The sequence below is a fragment of the Eleutherodactylus coqui genome, chromosome 5, assembly GCF_035609145.1.
Source record: "Eleutherodactylus coqui strain aEleCoq1 chromosome 5, aEleCoq1.hap1, whole genome shotgun sequence".
Classification (NCBI taxonomy): domain Eukaryota; kingdom Metazoa; phylum Chordata; class Amphibia; order Anura; family Eleutherodactylidae; genus Eleutherodactylus; species Eleutherodactylus coqui.
The window spans coordinates 134,607,704-134,630,366 of NC_089841.1; the positions used below are offsets into that span (position 1 = coordinate 134,607,704).

At 47.8% G+C, this 22,663-nt stretch overlaps 1 protein-coding gene across 1 annotated transcript in view; it reads right to left on the minus strand.

Moving 5' to 3' along the window:
• HSPB8 (heat shock protein family B (small) member 8) overlaps window positions 1-22,663 on the minus strand; it is a 58,732-nt gene that overhangs the window by 31,103 nt on the left and 4,966 nt on the right. The gene's annotated exons all lie outside the window — the stretch shown is intronic.

Consider the following 22,663-nt stretch of genomic DNA (forward strand, 5'->3'; position numbering starts at 1 on the left):
ACGATTAGAGATGAGCGAACACGTTCGGCTCCGCCCCTTTTTCGCCCGAACACCGAACTTTGCGAACACTTCAGTGTTCGGGCGAAAAAGTTCGGGGGCCGCCGTGGCAGCGCGGGGGGGTGCGGCGGGGAGTGGGGGGGAGAGGGAGAGAGAGAGGGCTCCCCCCTGTTCCCCGCTACTGCCGCCCGCGCCGCCGCGCATCTCCCCGCCCCCCGGCGGCACCCGGACACTTACGCGCGAACACTGCAGTGTTCGGCAAAGCCGGTGTCCGGGTGCGGATGTGTCCGTAACGGACACGTTCGCTCATCCCTAATTACGATATAAATAATGTATAACATCAAAAGAGATTAAAAATGAGTGCCCAGTAAATCAGACATTACATATGTCAATACCATATCTGAGAGAGTTATTTTGATTGAAAATGCAATGACATGACTTGATCGAACTATTGACAATATTAAATATATAACTCTAATGTATGTCCAAATCAGCGCTGGCTTAATGGATTTGGTGAGTGCACGCAATGTTAATAGCAATATATTATATATGGATTGATCAATACTTTTCAGACTCACAGGATTTTAATGCATGGGTTGCACTTTCAGTGCATTCATAAGTATTGCACATTTGAATTAAATATATGGTGCCTCTTGTTAACTATCTGTTTGCTGCTCCATAAATATACAGTGCAGGGCAGGAAAAGGTTAAAGTGTAGTAAGTCATTGACGAGGCTGGAGAATCTATACCAGAGATAAAACGTAGGATAGCATTGGGGTGAAGCGCAATGCTAAATCTGGACAAAATCTGGAAAAGTAGGGATATCAGCATAGTAACTAAACACAGGATAGTGCAAACCATCATTTTCCCCATAGCCATGTATGGATGTGAAAGCTGGACTGCGAAAAAAGCGGATTGGAGGATTGATGCATTGGAGCTGTGGTGCTGGTGAAAGCTGCTGCGTATGCCCTAGATGGTGAGAGTAACAAACAGAGAAGTCCTGAATTGTATAACATCCAATATATAATTGGAGGGTAAGATGGTATTATTGTGTCTTGACACCACCAGGAAGTCCTGGTGGAGTCAAGATTGACAGGGGGTAACACCCCCTGTACCTGATTGGCTGCACAGTAGGCTGCCAAATAGGTCTTGGAAAGCCACTACAAGTTGTGGGAAAATACTTCCAGCGGCCTGTGGTGCTAACGCACTGCCTGCACACCGAGGCACAAGGCCCTACCCGGCTGACTGTAGTAGCACAGAGGCAAAAGACTGTAGAAGCGAATTGGCCAGAGGCGCCATCGGCGATTTATAAGAGGTACCCCCATCGGATGTCAGTTTGACATTGCGGCGGCTGCAGGGAGGCGAGGCGACCCGGGGAAAAAACACTGCTATGCGTCTGCCAGAGTGAAGGAGCGGACACCGTCCGCATTCCACCTCCACCTCATGCACCTTTCCCGACGTTGGAGCAGAAGTGCTCATGGCCACAGCTGTCACCGTTGGAGCGACCGCAACAGATCTGACAGTGCCGGAGCACAACCGCTGAGGGTGGCAGCAGTGAGTAGGGGAGCGGCAGACACCGAGCTGAGAGTGCAGGCAGACCAGTAGCGGTGAGGACGGCACCTGTAAGCTGGGGAACTTAGGGTGAGGGTAAGTTTATTTTTTAGCCTTAGATTATTGCTTGTTAATGCTGCCATGGTACATCGGTAATATGGCAGCATTTACATCTCATAATGTAAGACTAACCAGACATTTTACCCTGAGTGTTCAGCTGCAGAGAACGCAGACATGTAGGCACACTGTGCTACCAGGACCTGCCATCTTGACCCTATCGGGAGCTAGTGGTCTGAAAGCGGCGTGCCTCCTGTCAAACCCCTAGCTTCCGGTGGCGTTAAGGTACACTAATACTGGGTAAGATGATCGGACTCAGGTTCACGTATTTTGGCCATGTTGTCAGAACCGGCAACTCTCGGGGCCGCCGTGCCCGCACCACCGGTCCGGCCACCCGGGGTACAGGAGCACGGCGCAGAGGTACCCCGGTTCTTGTGATCTCCCCGGGCCGCTGTAAGACTGGTCGCCGCCGGGTTGCTAGGGAGGCAGCTGGTGCTTCTAGTCGCTTGACTACCAGGCTGGCTTCCCTGGTAACTGTCTGTGCAGTGAGACTGGGGGCGTGCCCCCAGCACCGCCCTGATTAGCCCTGCTGCTGTCAGGCTCCCCGCCCCAATCAGCTTCTGGGGCGGGAGCGCTGACAGCATTTAAATAGGTGTGTTTTCCTCTCAGGCCTTGCCAGTGTTAGTTTGGTCTTCCAGCTGCACCCGCGTATTCTTTTGACTCCTGTTTGTGACCCCGGCTTTCTTGACCTCTGCTTTTGGACCTTGACTACGTTTTTGCCTGACCCCCCTGTACTGCGTACCCTCCTGTTGCCGACCCGGATTGTCTGACCGTTCTACCGTTGTTTGTCTTCAGTGTCTGTTTGTCTTCCCGTGTCCCGCTTCCCTAGTGAGGGTAGGGACCGCCGCCCAGTTGTCGCCCTGGGGGTTAGCCCAGGGGGGCAAGTAGGCAGGGACAGGGGTTGCGGGATATATCAGGGACCCCCATATCCCGGACACTGTCCTGACAGTAACACTGGCCGAAGGTAGGTCAGACTCGTGCATCCGCCCGGCTACTTTGAATCCCTCGATGGAGGCCGTGGCTGCGTTAGCGAACCAGGTCCAGGTCCTTACTAACCTGGTCCAGGACCTAACCGCCCGCATGCAGCTACAGGAACAAGTGGCGGCTGCAGGTCCCATGCAGCCCCCTTCCGCTCCCGGGACTATGTCAGAACCCCGAGCCACGCTGCCGGACTGCTTCTCTGGAGAGAGAGGTCAGTTCTTTGCATTTAGAGAGAGCTGCAAGCTCTACTTTGATCTCCGACCCCACTCCTCTGGTACTGAATATCAGAAAGTGGGAATTGTAATTACCCGCCTGAGGGGGGACCCCCAAGATTGGGCTTTCTCGCTACCAGCAGGCTCTCCAGCCCGACTATCCCTTGACGCCTTTTTTTCCGCCCTGGGTCAAATTTATGACGAACCCGACCGGGCGGGCTACGCAGTCTCCAAACTTCTGGCCCTGCGCCAGGGTTGTAAAATGGCGGAGGACTACTGTTCCCAATTCCGTCAACATTGTACGGAATCCGGGTGGAACGATGCCGCCCTAAAAGACTTATTTTTGACCGGTCTGTCTGAGGGTCTCAAGGACCTACTTGTGGCCCACCCAGAGCCTAGAACCCTGGAGCAAGCCATGACGCTTGCTATTCGGGCCGACCGACGTTTGAGGGGCCGACACGCCGCTCGGGCCACTCCACTCCCCACGCCCACTTCTTCTACTGACCTGACTCTCTCACTTCCCACCACCGAGCCCATGGAACTGGGAGCCATGAACCCCAAGCAGCGACGGGAATATCGCCTGAAGAAGAATCTTTGCTTCTACTGTGGGGAGCCGGGTCACCGCATTGCCACCTGCACTAAGAAGCCACGGCAGGAAAACTCCCGCTCCTAGGCAGTTGTCGGGAGGACTGTCTAGGAGCTAAGGTACTCCCTGTGTTATCCAAAATGTTATTGCCTTGCACCCTAGAATTTCATGCTTTCCACCGTACTGGGCAAGCCTTTGTTGATTCTGGGGCTGCGGCGAATTTCGTTAACTTTAATTTCGTTGCTCAACTGTCCGGGGTTTTTTTACGTTTAGAGACCCCGATTCTGGTTTCAGGAGTGGACTCCACCCCATTGCAAGCAGGGGTGGTTCATCTGGTTACCCCTGAAGTAAGGTTTACGATAGGAGCCTTACACGTGGAAACCTGCACCTTTCTAGTGATGAGAGATTTGTCTGTGGACGTCGTCCTAGGCCTCCCCTGGCTCCGGGAGCACAACCCGGTAGTAAATTGGGACACGTTGGAACTGGTAAAGTGGGGTCCCCGCTGTGCCAACCACCTTTGTGCGGTGAAGGTGGGAATCTCCACCTGCGAGGGGACCCCCCTACCAGATTACCTCTCCGAGTTTTCTGACGTGTTCTCCAAACAATTATCTGAAGCTCTGCCCCCTCATAGGGAATGGGACTGTAAAATAGACTTGATTCCTGGGGCCAAACTTCCTAAGGGCCGCATTTATAACGTTACGGTTCCTGAGAGAGAATCCATGAGGGACTATATCCAGGACAGCCTGGCCAAGGGGCACATCCGGCCCTCAGAATCCCCGGTGGGTGCCGGGTTTTTCTTCGTTGAGAAGAAGGATGGGGGCCTCCGGCCCTGTATTGACTATAGAGAGCTAAACAAAATCACAGTACGAAACCAGTATGCCCTTCCACTCATTCCTGACCTCCTCAACCAGGTCGCTGGTGCCCGATGGTTTTCTAAACTTGATCTCAGGGGAGCATACAACCTCATCCGCATTCGGGAGGGGGATGAGTGGAAAACCGCCTTCAATACGCCCCTCGGGCATTTTGAATACCTAGTTATGCCTTTTGGATTGTGTAACGCCCCCGCCATTTTTCAGGGGTACATGAACTCAGTGTTTCAGGATATCATGGGGGTGTTCGTGGTTGTATATCTAGACGACATTTTGATTTTTTCCTCCGACTTGCCAAGTCACCATACTCACGTTCAGACTGTACTAGCTCGACTCAGACATAACAAGCTGTTTGCTAAACTCGAGAAATGTGTGTTCGGGGTACAAAAGATATCATTTTTGGGGTATATCATCACGCCATGCGACTTCCAGATGGATCCTGAAAAGGTGAAAGCCATCACGGAGTGGGCCCAGCCAGGGTCATTGAAAGCCCTTCAACGCTTCCTCGGCTTCGCCAACTACTATCGCAAATTCATCAAAGACTTCTCCGTGGTGGCTAAACCTCTAACGGACCTCACCAGAAAGGGGGCAGATGTGAGGACCTGGTCTTCTGAGGCTCTGAGGGCCTTCGATACCCTAAAGGCGGCGTTCTCTTCTGCACCTGTCCTAGTACAACCAGATCTGTCCAGCCCTTTTTTGGTGGAAGTAGATGCCTCTGAGTTTGGTGTGGGAGCGGTACTGTCCCAAGGTCCCTCCACTCTCACCAACCTCAGACCATGTGCCTATTTTTCTAGGAAGTTTTCTTCCACCGAACGGAACTATGATATAGGCAACCGGGAATTGCTGGCGATTAAGTGGGCTTTCGAAGAGTGGAGACATTTTTTGGAAGGTGCCCATCACCAGATCACGGTACTCACAGACCATAAAAACCTCACCTATCTAGATTCCGCTAAGAGGTTAAATGCTCGGCAAGCCCGCTGGGCCTTGTTCTTCTCTCGGTTCAATTTTGTTGTTACCTATAGACCCGGTTCTAAGAATGTCAAGGCTGATGCCCTGTCTAGGAGCTTTGGTTCTCCGGAACCTGCCGAGCCGGAGCCTGAGAGCATTCTCTCCCCTGGGGTGGTCCTCGCTGCTGTCTCCTCCGACCTTTCACCTCTCATTCACGCCGCTCAACAATCTGCTCCTGAAGCCCTTCCGGAAGGCAAATTATTTGTCCCATTGTCACTGAGATTGAAAGTGTTAGAGGAGACACACGCTTCTGTCCTAGCTGGACACCCCGGCATCAGGGGTACGCTGGAGTTAGTATCCAGACTCTATTGGTGGCCACACATGGCCAAGGAGGTACGGGTATTTGTGTCCGCGTGCCCGGTTTGCGCAAGGGGGAAGAATCTCAGGAGACGTCCTGAGGGTCCTCTTCTTCCCTTGCCCATTCCGTCCAGGCCATGGTCCCATTTGTCCATGGATTTTATTACTGATCTGCCATCCTCGCTGGGGAATACGGTCATCTGGGTAATAGTAGACCGTTTCTCTAAAATGTCACATTTTGTTCCGCTTTGCAAGTTGCCTAACGCCAAACTTCTGTCTGAAATGTTCATCAAGGAGATTGTTCGGTTACATGGGATCCCCGAGGACATTGTGTCAGATAGAGGGGTTCAGTTCGTCGCTCGCTTCTGGCGAGCCTTCTGTAAAAATCTAAACGTAAATTTGTCCTTCTCCTCCGCTTTCCATCCCGAGAGTAACGGACAAACGGAACGAATGAACCAAGAACTTATCCAGTATCTGCGACTGTTTGTCTCTGATAACCAGTATCAGTGGGCCAACTACTTACCTCTCGCCGAATTTGCGATCAACAACCATGTTAACTCGTCGACCCAATTGTCACCTTTTTTTTGTAACTATGGGTTTCATCCCCGGTTCTCGCTTTCCACTCCTGTGGTCTCGAACAATCCGGCCGCCGACATATCCTCTGAGGAACTGTGCACAGTTTGGGCCCAGGTTCGTAAGAACCTTCAGGGTTCCCAAGAGAAACTGCGTAAATACGCAAATAAAAGATGTACCATCTCTGCACCTTTTGTAGTCGGGGAGCAAGTTTTGTTGTCTTCCAAGAATCTGAGACTCAAGGTTCCCTCCCTGAAACTTGCTCCTCGGTTCATTGGCCCATTTACTGTTTCTCAGGTCATCAACCCGGTGTCATATAAGTTGGCACTTCCTGACCCCTGGAAGGTCCACAAGGTTTTTCACAAAAGCTTACTTAAGAAGTATGTGACTCCAGTTCTACCCACCCAGAACCCGCCTCCTCCTTCTCTGGTACAGGGGGAACTGGAGTATGAAGTAGAAAGGCTGGTGGATGCCCGACGGGTTAGAGGTGTGCTGCAGTACCTGGTCCACTGGAGAGGATTTGGCCCTGAGGATAGGACGTGGGTCCCTGCCAGGGACGTTCATGCGCCACGCCTAGTCCAGGCATTCCACAGGGCTTTCCCGCTTAAGCCCGCACCTGGCCATGGGGGTCCGGTGTCCCCCCGTAGAAGGGGGGGTACTGTCAGAACCAGCAACTCTCGGGGCCGCCGTGCCCGCACCACCGGTCCGGCCACCCGGGTTACAGGAGTGCGGCGTAGGGGAGCCCCGGTTCTTGTGATCTCCCCGGGCCGCTGTCAGACTGGTCGCCGCCGGGTTGCTAGGGAGGCAGCAGGTGCTTCTCTAGGCACTTGACTACCAGGCTGGCTTCCCTAGTAACTGTCTGTGCTGCAGACTGGGGGTGTGTCCCCAGCACCTCCCTGATTAGCCCTGCTGCTGTCAGGCTCCCCGCCCCTATCGGCTTCTGGGGCGGGAGCGCTGACAGCATTTAAAAAGGTGTGTTTTCCTTTCAGCCCTTGCCAGTGTTAGTTTGGTCTTCCAGCTGCACCCGCGTATTCTTTTGACTCCTGTTTGTGACCCCGGCTTTCCTGACCTCTGCTTTTGGACCTTGACTACGTTTTTGCCTGACCCCCCTGTACTGCGTACCCTCCTGTTGCCGACCCGGATTGTCTGACCATTCTACCGTTGTTTGTCTTCAGTGTCTGTTTGTCTTCCCGTGTCCCGCTTCCCTAGTGAGGGTAGGGACCGCCGCCCAGTTGTCGCCCTGGGGGTTAGCCCAGGGGGGCAAGTAGGCAGGGACAGGGGTTGCGGGATATCTCAGGGACCCCCATATCCCGGACACTGTCCTGACACGTGGCTGAGGATGTAATGATATCAAAATCCATAGAGGAGCTTTAGAGGGGACTAGATGTCTTTCTAGAGTGGAAGGATATTACAGGTTATAGACATTAGGGGTTGTTGATCTGAAACGTTGGATCCAGTTATTACTCTGACTGCCATTATGGAGTCAGGAAGGAATTGTTTTCCTCCAAATGAGCTAAATTGGCTTGTTAGTTTTTTTTTTGCCTTCCTCTGGACCAACAAGGGGGGGTTAAGACAGGCTAAACCAGATGGACATTATCTCTCTTCAGCCTAACATACTATGTTACTATATTCTAGGATTATTTCACTTATTTGCTCTGACTACCATAAGGCCAGTGTCACATGGGCATAAACACATGTCCGCGCACATTTACAAGGTGTAGTTTTGAAATGGACGTTGGTTTTTGCACACCTGCGTGTTTTACTGTACTTTTTGGGTGCTCCCATTCATTGAAATGGGCAATTAAGTTAATTAGTTCAATATGTGCTACTTTCCTGCAGAAATACATTCTGCCCTGTTTGCTTTCCAATTTTTGGAGCAGAAAAAAAGCGCAGCTTGCAGTCCTTTTTTCCATTCAAAAACCAAATGGAAAGCGCCTTCCGCTTTTTTTTTGCATTAAAGTCTATGACAGATCCGTTTTGAACGGATTCATTTTTTAGCAGACACCTGCAGACAGTGATGGAAAACATGTATCAGGTGACCAGAGGAGGAAGGAGAAGCCCAGTGTGCAGAGCACATTGTGTGCTGGCCGGGAGGAAGAGATCTGGAGGAACTTTTACATTGAGGCTAAAAGCTGCACAGAGCTAATACTTCTCACAGCTAAGGATTTGCTATAATTCTATCCAGTCTGCACAGTCCTCTGTAAGCACAATACATCGGAGGAACAAGTCTGATAGTTTATTGCAATGAGTCATTGTAAGGCCTCATGCAAACACTGTAGCGGGGCTCTGCAGTGTCTGGGTCCTCTACTGTACTTCTGAATGCCTCTTAATTCACAGAGGCTTTTTCGTACTAAGCCTACAGAAATAAAAATTGCCGTGTGCCATGCGTCATCTGATACTGTATGTTTGGAGATCTGTACTGTACATTTGACAACTGCTAAAGCCTAAACAGCAGCACATGGAGACTGTGTGGCTCCATACTAGGGGCTTTAGTATAATTGGGTCCAAGCTATTTAGAGATTATCTAGGCTTGATACAAGTGTAGCAAAAGCTCAAGTCACGTTATAGGTCTATGGCCGCCAACTCTCCTCACCTTCCTCCTCCAGCAGCCACAGCTTCCACTCCCTTGCTCCTGTCACTCAAGCAGATACCGTGTCCTCCTTCATCCAGCATCAGCTGTCTCTATTGCCCGAAGAGTGAGCATGTGCACTTGGCCGCCTCCTAAAGGCCCAGTCCAAGCATTCAGATTTCCATTCCTGCAGACAATCCTGATAGGTCTTCCCATCTTTATAAGGAACCTGTCAATGGCTAAAGCAGCATGGAAATAATAGATGCTGCCCAATGGTCGCGCTACTATTGGTTAACTGGCCTAAAATCTGGTGACAGGTGCTCTTTAAGGTCACTTCTCCCACCTAAGGATGCCTGAGCAATCAGTTTACTAGTGTGTAAAGATGTTATAGCATTTCTGTCTCTTCTTCTGGTTTTTTCACTCCTGCATGTCTGCTTGGTTTCCAACTTTTCCTCTACCGATTTTGACTTATTTACTACTGTACAACTATTCTGTATCCTTGGCCTGATTCATCGTGATTAGAGATGAGCGAACGTGATCGGCTCCGCCCCTTTTCGCCCGAACACCGAACTTTGTGAGCAATTCCGTGCTCGGGCGAAAAAAGTTCGGGGGTCGCCGTGGCAGCGCGGGGGGGGGGGTGCGGCGGGGAGTGGGGGGGGAGAGGGAGAGAGAGAGGGCTCCCCCCTGTTCCCCGCTGCTGCCGCCCGCGCCGCCGCGCCTCTCCCCACCCCCCGGCGCCCCCCGAAGCTTTACGCGCGGACACTGAAGTCCTCGGCAAAGCCGGTGTCCGGGAGCGTAAGTGTTCGTTAAGAACACGTTCGCTCATCTCTAATCGTGATAAAAAACTTCACCAGTACTGACCTCAGCTCGATTCTTCAACTACATCTCTGTCTAAGCCCTCTGGTACCATGTTATGGAAAACCTGATCACGTTGAATCATCTGCCTCTAAACTGAGATTATTTCTAGGCTAGCAGTCTGTGGTTTCAGCAGTGAAGAACAGATCCCCATTGGTGGGGTGAAATTTAGCACTAAGTCGAATGAATAAGGCTGGTGTTACCAGGCGTAAGTGCATTTGCGTCACATATTTGAGCGATGGGCATTATGCATTTGTGCGCATGTGCATGTTTTAATGCACTTTTTGTGTGCATGAAAAAACCCGCAAGCATGCTCCCGATCATTGAAATGGGTATTTATGTTAATTAGTTCAATATGTGCAGGAAATTAGAGCATGCTACATATGTTTTGCGCAAAATGAAATGTACACGCAAAATACGCTTATGTGAACAAACCCATTGAAACCAATGGGTTCTATTGACTGCTTATTCTGCACACAAATTTTGACTGCGCAAAATGCTGCACAAATACGTTTGTATAAATCTGGCTCTAAGGCCTTATTCACAGGAGCGTATTTACGCAGGTATTTAGCAGCATGAAAAAAATCACCCAAAAACTGCGACCATCCGAAGCATTGGATTTCAATTCAGATGAACGATTTTGGGGTGCGTAAAAAAATCACACTGAGAAAAATAGCACAAATGCGACCGTTTTTGGTTGACAGTTTTGAAAGCAGGTCTTGCCCTATCTTTTGACGAGATACGCAGAAAGCTCCCATAGACTTCAATGGAAATAGACTTCATGAAAAAATTTATGTGATTATGGTATGTATGGACAAACGTAAAAATGCATATGGCCGTGTGAAGGAGGCCTAAAGGTGCAGTGGATCCACATCTGCTGAAGTGACAATCACTTGTGAGAAGTATTTGCTTCACTCTCCCTATAGCATGTGCTTCCATTCACTGTCTGCAAACAGAGATAATATGGAAGTGATGAGGAATTGGAATAAAGTATATTAAAAAGTTGCTGAATAGAGCAGGGGGGAGCGGGGTGGGGGGGGGGGGGGGAGGGGAAGAGAGAAATCTCCCCTCCGTTCCTCCCCGCTCTCTCCCGCTACTCCCCACCCGCCGGCTCGCTCATCTCTATTGCTGAACTTTTCATTTTACATGTCATGTGCGGCTATATAAATAATGATATAAATCCTGTTTTACAGGGAAATTTTGATTTGTACATATTAAAACTAATCGGCATTTGTCCTGTAGAGGGTGCCCATCTGCCTGACCTTATAGCATATTCAGGGACAGATATGTTAAATAAGTTATTAGCTTTTTTGTAAGGCATAAATCATTTTATGTTAATACTTGGTACTTTAGAGCCAGCAATTAAATTTTTGAGTACATGCAATCACTGCTGGAAATCATCTGTTATTTTCTGACGCCCTTTTGAACCTTATTTCTTTAATTGGATTAAAAAAATAGCAAGTATGAGTCAATGATATGGCAATAAGTGATTTACATTTGTTAATGCATATTAATTATAAGAATGAACCGAGTTGTTATTCGATGCTCTCTCTTGACCCTCCCTATCAGCTGCTCCTTAATCTATTCTCATGCACATGCAGCTGTTACTGAAGATGTCAGAAGGGTCATTTGCGGCTCTGAAGATATTCACTCTCCTTGTCTGTATGTACTGTGCTAAATTAGTAACAGATATGGCTGCCAGAGGGCTCTCTAATGATGTTTCAGGGAGAAAGGGTCCCTCTTAGTAATCAGGAGGCACCTAACAGACTTTTGGAAAAGTAGTGGGCATGCCACTTATAGTGCTGTTGAACCAGGGCTGAGGAGCAACCTAAGGGACCTTTCATGCGGGGTGGGATTTGCCTTTTCTGAATTTCGCACCAAAATCTGCACTGCTAACTGTGGATTTTGAGGTGGCATTGACGGCAGAATTCAGCTATTTTCAATTACGCACCAAAATCCAAACTTTAAAAGTGCGAATTGTGGGGCTGAATATTGCACAGGAGGGCATATTCCTGGGAGTTCTGCCACCCCATCTGAGAAAAAAAGAGTAGGTACACGTAATAGACTTGAGTTTTGCTAATGTAATAAATTATGGCTTTAGGCCAAATAGAGACGGACAAAGTTGATGTTTAGTAAGTGGCTAGATGGCAAGGTGTTATTTTTAAAGATGAGCGAGCATACTCGCTAAGGCAAACTACTTGAGCGAGTAGTGCCTTATGCGAGTACCTGCCCACTCGTCTCTAAAGATTCGGGTGCTGGCGGGGAGCGGCGGGGGAGAGCGGGGAGGAATGGGGGGGGGGAGATCTCTCTCTCACTCTCTCCCCCCTGCTCCTCCGTGCTCACTCCTGCAACTCACCGCTCTCCCCCGCCGGCACCCGAATCTTTAGAGACGAGCGAGCAGGTACTCGCATAAGGTACTTTTCGCTCGAGTAGTTTGCCTTAGCGAGTACGCTCGCTCATCTCTAGTTATTTTGTGTATGGGTGAATTGTACAGTACGAAATACTGTGAACTGTTGCTGAGATTTATAAAAATGGCAGGTGCCAGACTTTAAAGAAATTCTGGACAGTATCCAGGGGTTTCACATCCAAGGAATGTGACAGCTGCAGAAGGGGATAGCAATCCTCTCCCATTGCTTCCAATGGGGCCGCACTATTTATGTGCGATTTTAGCTTGAGTCACGCATTTCTTACACGTGCGTCATGCAATTTTTTTCAGCGTGTCTATTAATGCTCTAAAAAAACACTCGTGTGACCAAGGCCTACAATTGTATTGTTCTTCAGATGTCTAGCAGGTACGCTATCATTTCACATTGTAGTAATTTTGGAACAGAACTAAATAGAAAGATTTTTCTTAAATATGGAACCGTCATCTATGTTGAGAAAAATACAAAACTTTTCTGTATGAGTAAGACAACAGAGATGGCAAACACTATTTTTTTTTTTTGCTTAAATATCACTTTTAGACTTTTTTATTAATTGCTTTTAGGTTGTTTAGTAGAGATGAGCGAGCGTACTCGTCCGAGCTTGATACTCGTTCGAGTATTAGGGTACTCGAGATGCTCGTTACTCGAGAAGAGCACCACGCGGTGTTCGAGTCACTTTCATTTTCTTCCCAGAAAAGTTTGCGCCGTTTTCTGGCCAATAGAAAGACATGGAAGGCATTACAACTTCCTCCTGTGAAGTTCCAGCCCTATCCCACCCCCCTGCAGTGAGTGGCTGGGGAGATCAGGTGCCACCCGAGTATATAAACTGGGGCCGCCCGCGGCTCGCCACAGATGCACGCTGAGAGACATTAGGGAAAGTGCCGTCTTGCTGTAGCTGCTATAGGGAGAGTGTTAGGCTGTTATATTCGTCTTCAAGAACCCCAACGGTCCTTCTTAGGGCCACATCTGACCGTGTGCAGTACTGTTGAGGCTGCTTTTAGCAGCTTTGCAAATTTTTTTTTTTGTATATCGGGCATGCAGACCATAGCGTCCTCAGTCTGCAGTCATTTTACTGAGTATAGGGGCAGTACTGGTGAGGCAGGGACAGTGGTACAGGGAAAGAGGTATACTGGCTATATAGGCAGTGGGCTTTTTCAAAAAAATTGGAAAAAAAAATCTTTGGCCTGCCTGTGACCGTGTTCAGTTTACTGCGTGTCTGCTGAGGGTAGTAGTCACTCACTTATTACTCAGCTAGGTGTTACTGCAGCCTTGCGCATAATTTTGTTCTGGCTGCACTGTGCTTTCAATAACCAGTCATCCTCCAACAGGGAAATCCATATGTAGGCTATATAGGCAGTGGGCTTTTTCCTCAAAATTGGGAAAAAATACTATATTTGGGCTGCCTGTGACCGTCTTCAGTTTACTGCGTGTCTGCTGGGGGTAGTAGTCGCTAATTAATACCCAGCCTTGCGCATAATTTTGTTCTGGCTGCACTGTGCTTTCAATAGCCACAGTCATCCTCCAATAGGGAAATCCATATGCAGGCTATATAGGCAATGGGCTTTTCCCCAAAAATTGGGAAAAAATACTATATTTGGGCTGCCTGTGACCGTCTTCAGTTTACTGCGTGTCTGCTGGGGGTAGTAGTCGCTAATTAATACCCAGCCTTGCACATAATTTTGTTCTGGCTGCATTGTGCTTTCAATAACCACAGTCATCCTCCAACAGGGAAATCCATATACAGGCTATATAGGCAGTGGGCTTTTCCCCCAAAATTGGGAAAAAATACTATATTTGGGCTGCCTGTGACCGTCTTCAGTTTACTGCGTGTCTGCTGGGGGTAGTAGTCGCTCATTAATATCCAGCTAAGCGTTACAGCAGGCTTGCGCATAATTGTTTCCTGGCTCTGCTGTGTCCGTTACATGATCGCCGTCATCCCGCCAGAGGGAAAGAGTATACAATATATACGCTGCATACGGTGTCTGTCTGGTTTTTCACCTCACCATTTTAAAAAATTGAAGCAAAATACTTAAGGCCTACCACTGGCCTTAAGGCCGGTGGGTTCCAGGGAGCCACCCATGCTTTGGGTCCACAGGGACTTCACATAGGGGATTTGTACCTGCCTGTGTCTATGTATTAAAAACCCCGGTCAGACTGGGGCATGCAGTGTGGGCCGAAGCCCACCTGTATTTAATCTGACAATGCAATGGGATTTATTTATGTAACGCCGGTGGCTTCCTGGGACTCACCCATGCTGTCGGTCCACACGGAGTTGTACCTGCCTGTATCTACTTATAAAGAACCCCAGTCTGACTGGGGCATGCAGTGTGGGCCGAAGCCCACCTGTATTTAATCTGACGTTAGCTCTACTATCCGGGGCACTGCATTGGGACAAACTACAAGAGCAATACAGCGCTAATGAGACGTGCACAGCTACGCTAGCATTGGAGTCCACTGTAGGCACGCGATTGCTGAGGGTTTGTGCAGAGGCCTATGTCCTGGGTGCAGTGAAAGTCCGCTTCCAGCGTAGGATTGCTGAATCTGTGGGCCGAGGCCTATGCCGTGGGCGCGGTGCAAGTCTGCCATGTTTGGCCGCTCAGATCAATTTTTTGTTCATGTTTTGGGTTTCCTAGGACCCACCTATGCTGCTGGTGCAAACTTAGTTCCGATTGCGGTGTTTGACCTGTCTGGCACAAAGGCACTGACTGACTTGGGTAGGGGGCAGAGCGCTGACGGCTTTCCCCTTGCAGTGTGGATTGAGCTATGCGACACCTTGACAGAATGAATACTGTGTGGCACATGGATTCCCCATTGCTATGCCCACGTTTGCAGCTCCTGACGGAGGTGGCACAGGATTGGAGTTCTCATTGCTTCTGTACAGCATTGTGGGCTATCGCCCCGCCCCTTTTAAAGAGGGCCGCTGCCTGGCCCTGCCAACCCTCTGCAGAGTGTGCCTCCGGTTCCTCCTCATGGCAGACGCACTTATAAATAGACATGAGGGTGGTGTGGCTATGAGGCCAGCGTGTGGCATGAGGGCAGCTGAAGGCTGCACAGGGACACTTTGGTGTGCGCTGCGGACGCAGGGTTGTGCGAGGGGGGGGGGGGGGGTTGGGCAGCATGTAACCCAGGAGAAGTGGCAGCGGAGTTTCATGCAGGCAGTGATTGTGCTTTGTTGGAGGTAGTGTGGTGCTTAGCTAAGGTATGCATTGCTAATGAGGGTTTTTCAGAAGTAAAAATTGTTGGGGGGGGGCCCACTCTTGCCGCTATTGTGGCTTAATAGTGGGACCTGGGAACTTGAGATGCAGCCCAACATGTAGCCCCTCGCCTGCCCTATCCGTTTCTGTGTCGTTCCCATCACTTTCTTGAATTTCCCAGATTTTCACAAATGAAAACCTTAGCGAGCATCGGCGATATACAAAAATGCTCGAGTCGCCCATTGACTTTAATGGGGTTCGTTACTCGAAACGAACCATCGAGCATCGCGGGAAGTTCAGCTCGAGTAACGAGCACCCGAGCATTTTGGTGCTCGCTCATCTCTACTAGTCATGCATCAAATAACAAAAGAAACGGAAAGAGTATAATGGCTCCCGCAACAATCCCAGTCTCTGCCGACAGTGGAAGTCAGGCGACCACTGAAGCCAATCAGAAGCCACAACGTCACCGTTCTGAACTCCTGGCATCATGGTGCCAGGGATGTGAGCGCTGATGCCAGGAGAATTGGCAGCAATGCTGTGGCCTATGATTGGCTGCAGCAGTCATCTGACTTCCACTGTCAGCAGAGATCAGGATTGCTGTGGGATTGGGACATTCTTTTCCTAGGGCAGAAGAGAGGTGAGTATAGTCTATATTTTGACACATTGTCAGCAAGTTTTTTCAAACTTGGATAACCCTTTATCCTTATAACACAGATTATTAAACACTAAAATGAACTAAGAATATTAAGTAAATTGCCTAAAGAGTCATTAACAGTACCACATGATGCTTCTCGACCAATCTGCAGCATGACAAGACACGGCATCTTCCATCTTCCAGCACATTAAGGCCTCAGTCAGACGATTTGCGCATGCGATCTGCGCATATATACACCCAATGCTTCGCAATGGGATCGGTCACATGTCCGCTTTTTATGCTGATGTGCGATAAATTATAGAACACAACGGCACGTTCTGCGATTCCTTGTGTTCTATATATGCGCTCAATGGGGCCGGCGGCAGCAGCGTCGACCCCATTGAGAACATATACTATAAAGATCGTTCTCCTCTGCCACAGCTGTAACAGCTGTGGCAGAGAAGAACGATGTTCGCCCATTGAATTCAATGTAGCCGGCAAAAGCAAAGGGCTGTCGGCGAGCGCGGGATGAATTTTCGGGAAGGGCTTAAAAATATAAGCCCTTCCCTGAAAACCATCCTGAAATGTGTAAAAAAAAAAAAATTATACTCACCTTTTCCCTGCACCTGGAGTTCAGCCGCAGCGGCCGGCAGTTCTCCTGAACTGCTCTGTGTAGTATTCAGCAGGCGGGGATTTAAAATCCCCACCTGCTGAATGGGCTACCTCTGATTGGTCACAGCCCTCACCAATCAGAGGCAGCTCTCACTCACCCATTCATGAATTCAGGGCTGTGACCAATCAGAGGTAGCCCATTCAGCAGGCGGGGATTTTAAATCCCCGCCTGCTGAATACTACACAATACAGCCGGCTCCATTGAATTCAATGGGCGAACAGCGCTCCTTTGATCAGGCCCGTTTCTCTGAAAACGCTGCTAGGTGCAGAATTTTCAGAGAATCGTCGGCCCCGGTCATGCGATTTGCGGATGCGCATCCGTTATGCGATACGCAAATCGCGCGAAAAAACGCCCGTCTGACCGAGGCCTAAAAGAGAATCGAACATGTTGGAACTTTTGTTCTTCCTGACTATAATTTCTTGCAAGGCTTTCTGGCAGCAGCTCTTCCCCTATGGCATTATCTTTATGACCAGGCTAGAGACAACAAAATTTATGTATACCTGTCGCTGTCTTATTCCTATTTGAATATATATATTCGGCTTCTTTCCCACGAGCGTATATTGTTGGGTGGGCATGACACAATTAATTCCTCAACCTCCGACTCAGTAACCGGAGCCAACAGGGTCGAGGCGTCTGTAGGGTTAATTCTAGGGATGTCCAGTTGGTTAAGGAAATTATTTATCGCGACCGATGGGTCCAGGGGTAGGTCGGAGGTGAGGGGGTCTCTCAAATTATAGAGTTTGGAGTAGTACCTCTGGAACTCCTTTGCTATCTCTGGAGTCGAAGTACAAGTTTCGTTGGTAGAGGTTTTTATGGCGTTAATATGATTTTTTGTCTGTGCTTTTTTGATTAATGTGGACATAAATCTACTTCCTCTGTTACCTTGGGCGTAGACCAGATGTTTTAAATGAAGTTGTTTTTTGTTAAATTTAGATTCCAACATGTGTTTCAGGTCTGCCCTTAAAGAGATGAGGTTGTCTAGGTTTTGTTTCGACTGGGAAAATTTTGCAGCTAGCTCCACCTTTGCTATCTGCGAGAGCTTCTCGTCTATTTCTTTTTGTGCGCGTTTTTTGACGCGGGCGCCCAAGGCTATTAAAAGACCCCGGATGAACGCCTTATGCGCCTCCCACACAATTGGGATTTTTGGGTCACCAGAGGAGTTGATATTAAAGTATTCCTCCAAAGCTTTGGAGAGTTGATCTCTCTCTTCAATGGGATCTAGTAGTGACGCATTGAGAGTCCACCTCCACTCCCTCGCAACTGGGTGTGGATCTCTTAAAATCAAATGAACGGGGGCATGGTCAGAAATTGTCACGGAGTCAATTTCGGCATGGATCATAGAGGTGAGGAGGTCGGAGGAGACCAAGACATAGTCAAGTCTCTGGTATGACTTGTGGATTGACGAGAAATGCGAGTAGTCCCTGGTAGAGGGGTTCAAAGTACGCCAGGAGTCTATCACTCCTAGCTCCTGTAAGCATTTGCTTAGTTTTCTCAGCCTCTTTTGGGAGATCTGAGATCTACCAGAGGAGGAGTCCAAGGACGGATTGAACGTAACATTAAAGTCCCCTGCCAGGACTATCTGCCCCTCTGCGAATTGTTTTAAAATGTTTAATTGCTGTAGTAGCCAGGACACTTGGTCTACATTAGGGGCATATATGTTGGCGAAAGTCATTTTGACATTGTTTAATGTACCCCTTATGTACAGGACTCTTCCCTCGCCGTCTCTGTATTGGGCCTCTTCAACAACACGAGCGTATATTGGCCGCCGTTTTCATGGCTGGCCGATATATGCTACGTTGGGACAGATAAAACTGGTGAAAGGGTGCACAAATCAAACATTTGTGCACCCATTCAGACGGCATGGGTCCCAACGCATATACGCCAAAACTACCATGCTGTCACCCCTTTTCCCTCCCTCCCCATCGCAGGCTCACCTCTGCTCTCCTCCCCGCTCGTTTTTTGCAATAGGAAGGGGCGGGGCGGAGCTAAGAGGGTAGGAGCTTAGCTCTGCCAACATCCTGCCCCTTGTCCGCAGCCAGCAATGGGAGAAGGTGGGACGGGCTAGGCTTAGCTCTGTTCCCGTCCTGCCCCCTCCCAATGCAAAGAGCCAGCGGGGAGGAGAGCAGAGGTGAGCCTGCACAGGGGGAGGAGAGCAGAGGGAGAAAGTTTAGCAGCCATGCTACTAAACTGCCTCCCACCTCTGGCTGCTGCTATGGGCTCCCATTGATGCCCATGCAGTAGCCAATGTATTACCGCCCAAAAGATAGTTCCAGGACTATCTTTTGGGTCTGACGTGAAAACACTCGGCACTGTATTGGCTGGCCGCGCGCTTTTATGTCTCAGGAATACAGCCATTTGATCTGATGCACTGGAATCAAATGCATCAGATCACACCGTATATAAGCCGGCCGTGAAAACGGCTAGTCGATATACGCTCGTGAGAAAGAGGCCTTCATATGATACTACAGGATTACTATAAAAATAGACAGTTTCTCCATTAGGGCTCAGTCAGACGAGCACTTTTTTTTATTGCGCACACCTATGCACGCAAAAAAAAATGCGCTCCACGGATAAGCAAAATGCGTGTGACCGAAGGTCCGTGAATATGCTCCGTTCCCTGGCGGAGCTGTGCTTGTAGAAGCGTAGCTGCTCCAGGAAAGTCCCCTCATCACTGGACACTGTGACAGCACTGTCACAGTGTTCAGTGATGATGGGACACCCCACGTGAGTTAAAGAGTCCCCTGCCACAGTTGTGGCAGAGGACCGCAATGCTACTGCATTGCTTTCAATGGGACCAGCGCTGCAGCTGGCCCCTTGAAAGCAATGAGCTGCAGGCATCCCCTGCAGTGATTTTCGGGGAGGGGCTTGAAATATAAGCCCTTCCCTGAAAATAAGCCCAAGCTGAGAGAAAAAAAAAATAATACACCACCTAGCGTTTCGGCGCCAGAAAGCACTGCCTCTGATTGGCTGAGCGCTGTGACCAATTAGAGGCCACGCTCAGATGTCATTCAATGGCTGTGTTCAGTGATGAGGGGACTCCCCGTGGGGATTCTTAGTTCATATTTAGACTGGCGATTTCTTTTTATTCCCCATGCAAGTTCTGCACGTTGCGAGACGCAAAAAACTCACATGGAATTGGTCTATTTACATATGCATTTCTTTTTTCTCTGCAGCATGTCCTATTTTTCAGTGATATCGCAGAAAAATCGCTCATTATTTGCTATGAACAAGTCAAAATGGCGTGTACATGTGAGTTTCATGTGAGTGCAATGCAATTTTTATATTTTTCCTAATGTAACAACATGCAATTTTCATGCACATCATTATATAATCTGATTTTCTTGCAAAAAGCATCACACTCGCAGTTAAAATCGTGGTTTTAAGAGTGTTATATCATCTGCGTTTCGCAGAACAATATCTCACTGGCCCATGCGAATCCGGCCTAAGTCATATAAACGGAAAGACACATACTAAAAACTATGCAAGTATTTTGGCTGTATCAGTCATGCTTTGGCTTCTATAAAACGCTGATAGTGTCTATTTCTTTTATAGTAACCCTGTATAATGGAGATATGCGAGTGGATATAAATGTAGCCACTTAACAGCCCACAAGAGTCAACTTTCTTTTGCTCTTTTTTTTTTAAGAATTATTTTTAATTTTCTAATGTGGAAGTAAAAAACAAGCTGATTACCTTTATGGTCTCCGCAATAGTATCTACAGTCCTATAAGATAAAGCTTAGTGTCCTACATTTTGAACAGCCTTGCTTTTAATATCCCTAGAATGCACATAAACCTCATAATAATCAGACTTTATTCATTGTCCTAAGTATTTAAGGATCTCGAAACTCTATTATTTACGTGAAGATGTAAAATGTCCTGTAAGGAACTCCTCCAACTACAGTACATAGATCGTATTCTGCAATCTCATCATCTCTTGTATAAGAAACTCTGTAGTTACGGGGATCTGGAAGTAGTAATCAAATGTTCAACATCTTATTTGTCATTAGCACTGTCATGTTTTCTCAACCATTGAAGTAAACCTTTAGTTTATTTTAACCCCTTGTTCGACCTTCGCTATCTATTGTTATAATGACTATATACTATACAGGTATAGTGCTTCCTTTACAAGCAGTACCATTCAGACCTGGCCTAGCCACTCTTTCTATGCATTCATCATCTTACTACTGACTGCCACCATAAAAAAAATGGTGGCCTAATGAAAAGGATACAAGGAATTTGCTTTTCTTAGGATTTCCATGCCCTACTCTCTTTTACTCATTAAGGAAACAATGCATTATAACTGTTAAATAAACATTTAAATTATATATATATATTATCTATCAATTAGTGAACAGATAGTGAAACATCTTTTTTTTAAATTCTGTACATGACTACGGGGCCAACCATCTTACCTTTGCTGCAGAGATTGCAGCTTCTATATACATGCTTTACAGCAGCCTAATGGGCCATTCACACAATGGACAGGTGCTATCCCATTGACTTCTATGGGAGATAGGCATGCTCTGCGCCATGTTCAGAGGTCATCGTGCAGGAAGGGGAGGAGGTGAGCTGTGACCATTACCTGTTGTGAATAGTGGATCCTGTGTTATCCACATCTAGGTGTTGCCTTTCAGTGTAATCCTACCTTTTTTCTATGCAACAGGAAATATCAGACTATTATTAGACTTATTGTCAGTGTGAAAACTGTAGGATTTTAGGATGTTTTAAAAGTATAGAATCGCTACATTGAAAATTAAAAAAAAGGCATAAAAAAATCTTCAAAATATGTTTAATATAAAAAACTGATTTATACCATAAGTCATTTTCTGATGTTACAATCACTTTAGGGGCTTATGCCCACGAGCGTTGCGGAATGCTGCCGTGGTTTTCCACTGCGGGAGCACCGCGTTTTAAAACGCGGGTGATCGCGGAATCCCGCAGCGAATTTCCGTGGTCTCCATTAATACTATATTAATGGAGACCCCCCGCTGTGGAAATCCACGGTGAAATAGAACACGCCGCGATTTTTTTCCTGCAGCGGAAATTCGTGGCAGAATTCCGCATGTGAGCATTGGCAGCAGGAAAGCTATTAGGCTCAATAGAACCTAATAGCTGCGGAATTCCGCTGTGGATTTCCGCCGTGGGAAACAGAGCAAAAATTCGTCCGTGGGCATTAGCCCTAAAGGAGACTTACTATGGAAACAAAAAAACAATACTTGTTTTGTTGGGTACCTCCTGCAAAACTAGAGCTGGTCCTGTATGACTGAAAACTGGGTACACGTTTAGCCAATGAGTGAATGTCCCTAGTGGGGTCCAACCTCATTACATAAATATACAGAAATAGATACGAAATGACTACAGTCTGACCCCAATCCCCTGATGACGCCTGTTTAGGTGGGAAACATGTTGGGGATGGGTGGTGGGGGGTGGAGTTTCATCCATATATTTTATAATGTAATCAGCATCATGATAAATTCTGTCTCTTTTCAGACTCCTGTCTGTTATACTGGGTTTATTTCCTTAGATACTCCAAATGAATTGTATGCAAATCTTAAACAAACACTTTTTTGTTTAGTCTCAGACCAGTTTGGTGGAGTTAATTAATATTGTCTGAGGCAGTTGTGTTTTTACATAGTTCGTAGTTAGTACCTAAGTTATTAATAAAGTTTATATTTTAGTTTAGGGATGTGATATAAGGGCCTTTTTGTGATTTCTAGCATTTTTCCTTGTATACCATACACCTAAGGACCTGTCTCATAGTCCTTAAATGGATAAGATTTCAGTCTAGATGATTCATCTTCTTAAGTGTTCTCATCCTTTGCAGCAAGCCATAAAACATTGTACAATGCACTACGGTCCTCCAGAGTTAAAGACTGACTTTTGTAAGAGCTCTCTATTCTGGCTAAAATAGGAGAATGCTGAAAAAGATAAACTTCCATAATGCAGTAAACAGAATAATCAAAGTGGGGAAACTCTTTAAGGAGTCGTTAGGGTAGGGTCACACAAGGGGTATTTTTGTATCTTGTCGCCACCGGAAGTGTGGGTGGTGACAAGTTACAGACTGCTTAACAGGCCGGCCACGCCCCCCTCTTAGGTCCTGGCACTCAATAGCAGCGGCCTCCC